Source organism: Silene latifolia, chromosome 9 (genome assembly GCF_048544455.1).
Source record: "Silene latifolia isolate original U9 population chromosome 9, ASM4854445v1, whole genome shotgun sequence".
Taxonomy (NCBI): Eukaryota; Viridiplantae; Streptophyta; class Magnoliopsida; order Caryophyllales; family Caryophyllaceae; genus Silene; species Silene latifolia.
The window spans coordinates 80,619,316-80,622,266 of NC_133534.1; the positions used below are offsets into that span (position 1 = coordinate 80,619,316).

A 2,951-nucleotide genomic window follows, 5' to 3' on the forward strand; every position below is an offset into this window, starting at 1 on the left:
AAAACCGTCTTATATTAACTTGGTTGAGAGAAACCAATTTGGGGGAGCTGCAAATGAAGATGCAGCTAAACATATGGAGACATTCATTGACTACTATTGCTCCATACCCCTACCAGCAGGGGTGACCCAGGACCAGGTGAAGGAGACGATGTTCATATTCTCGCTTCGTGATGCCGCAGGGGAATGGTACCAAGATCTGGATCGAGCTGCTAACGGGATCACTGATTGGAAGTCGTTGGCCCTAGCATTCTACAAGAAATATTTCTCTGCCTCGAAGACAAATGCCATTAGAGCTTAGATCACGAGCTTTAAACAGGGTCCTGATGAGAATTTTCATGAGGCATGGGTCCGTTTCAAGAAGCTGGTGCGAACTATTCCGCACCATGGGTTCGCGCAATGGAGCCTATGCAATCAGTTTTATAATGGGCTTTATGACGATCATAGGGCTATCCTGGATGCTGCAGCTAATGGCAGATTCTAGGAAAATGTTGGAGAAAGTAAGGGGTGGAAAATCATTGATGATATGGCCACTCATAAAGCTGAGCATGGAAATTCCAGGGGAAATAAAAGGAGAGCCGCTGAATCTCCTTCTGTAGCTGCATTAGAAGCTCTCACGGCCAGATTTGATAAGTACGAGTTGGGAGGAGCTTGAAAAGGAGGGATCTATCATGTGAATACTGTTTCAGATGGTCCTTTCGTCTGCAAGAGATGTGGAGGAGAAGGACATGTTGCAGACCACTGCAGCAGTCCCTATGAGGCTTGTGCTGCTTTTCAACACTATAGGCAGACAAACACTTATTTTGAGCCGAATGTCCATCCGAACTTGAGGTGGAGTAGCCAAAATGTCCAAAATCCGACTCCACCTCCACAAAGCAGTTAGAGAACTATGTGCCCCCTCATAAGCAAAGCAGCAGCCATACCAAAAGCCTCCGTATGTCCCTCAAAGAACAAAGAATCCATGGCTCCGATTTTGCCGAGTTGAAAAATTTGTTGCTGAAGGAGTCTCAAGCTAGAGAGGCCGGGATGAAAATGTTGGAGAGTCAAATTGCCCAATTGGCAAGCAAAAGTGCAACAAGAGCTCCGGGACATTTACCGTCGCAGCCGGATCAAAAAGAGACTCTTAATGCTATTACTTTGAGGAGTGGGTCTACCATTGATGGGCCCACTATGGTTGAGGATGTCACTAAAAAAGGTGAGGCGGAACCAAGTAAGAAGAAGGCTGTAATGAACAATATCAAGAAAAAGACGATCATCAGGTATGTCAGTCGATCGACTGACATACCCGGTCGATCGATCGAAACAAACACGCAACAAGATGACTTTTCCGGTTCTCAGAGAAGTCGATTGATCGACCGACCTACCTAGTCGATCGACTGACAGCGCTGCTGATCATGAACCTTTTCGTCCTCCAATGCCAGATAACTTGAGGGACCACTTATTTCGGGGTACGACGACTCCGAAATTATTGAGGCAAGACCCAAATGCTGATGGGTCTATCTCGGTTCCAAAGTATGACCCAATGACGATTAATGGCTCATTCTTGAGACGGTCTGAAGAAGGTTCGAGCTTCAACAAGAAGAAGGTAGTGGATTTTCAGCCTAAGTCCACTGATGCCGGTATGAGAGACCTAGAAGAGAGGGGTAAGTTACTTCTTACAGCCCCTTATCCAGAGAGATTAGTTCCGACGAAGGAACAGGTATCATTTAACAAATTTGAAAATGTTATTCGTAGTTTAAATGTACAAGTTCCTTTCTTAGAATTGGTTAACCAAGTGCCTGCTTACATGAAATTTATGAAGTAACTTTTGTCTAAAAAGAAGTCACTTGGTACTGTGCAATCTGTCGCACTAACTGAGGAGTCATGTTCCTATTTGACCCATACTGCACCTCATAAGCTAGAAGATCCAGGTAGCTTTTCAGTCCCATGTAATATTGGCACCTTTTCTATTGAGAAGGCATTGTGTGACCTAGGAGCCAATATTAGTGTCATGCCTTTGAGTCTTGCTAGGAAGTTGAAATTAACTAGGTTTGCAGTTACTAACATGACAGTACAGATGGCTGATCGTTCTGCGGTCCAACCTATAGGAGTCTTAGAGGACATTCCTGTGCAAATAGGAAAGTTCTTTTTCCCTGTTGACTTCGTTGTGCTTGATATGCCCGAGGATGCTCACATTCCTTTCATTTTGGGTAGACCATTTCTGCATACTGCTGGTGCAGTTATAGATGTTGGCTCAGGGACATTGACTTTTAAGGTAGGGAAACATTCCATCGTCTTTGCCCAGACAGCTAAGAAGAAAGACCCCATGTAGCCAGTAACTTGTAATGTGGTTTCTGAAAAGAAATCCTATTTTGTGCTTTCTGATATGCCTACCTCTATGCCTATTCCTGTTGTAACACCTCCGCCCCAGATTGGGAGCAAATTGGAGGAAGATCCTTCTGTTTTAGACATTGCAGGAAATGGTTTGGGGAAGGAAGAGCCGCATGTGGCTCCAGCTGTGAAGGAGCCAATCATTCAAAGAGGCGGTCTAGGATGTCTCAGCTATGGCACAGATAAGGAGCTCGATGAGGAGCCAGTCAAGGTGACGGAGTCCGATTTGGATTTTGACGAGCCAGACGAGGACATTAATTGGGAAGATGTTGGAGAGGTTGATCCGTTAAGTTCTGCGGATGATGGAATTGAGAAGAGTGCAGCTGAGGAGATGAGCACTGTAGAGGCTACCTCTTGTAGCCAGAAGCCGAGCAAGTGGGCCATTCCGTGGCTATTCTTGATCAACTATTAGTTGATTAAGACTTTTCCAAAAACATTCTTTTTATTGCTTTTGTTAGACTTTTTATTGTTTTGGTTTGCGCGAGACTTCGCTTTTAATAATTTTGCTTAGGATTTTAAAGACTTTAGACTGTTACTTTGGGTTTAGCGCAATTTTGGGCACGTTATTATGTGTGTTTGCAGGT

General features: G+C 44.5%; 1 non-coding gene across 1 annotated transcript; it reads right to left on the reverse strand.

Annotated features, from left to right (window-relative positions):
• Positions 1 to 283: 283 nt before the first annotated feature.
• On the reverse strand, positions 284 to 390 carry LOC141603924 (small nucleolar RNA R71). The gene has a single exon (XR_012525759.1). It is a non-coding gene; the product is annotated as a small nucleolar RNA R71 (small nucleolar RNA).
• Between the last annotated feature and the right edge of the window lie 2,561 nt (positions 391 to 2,951).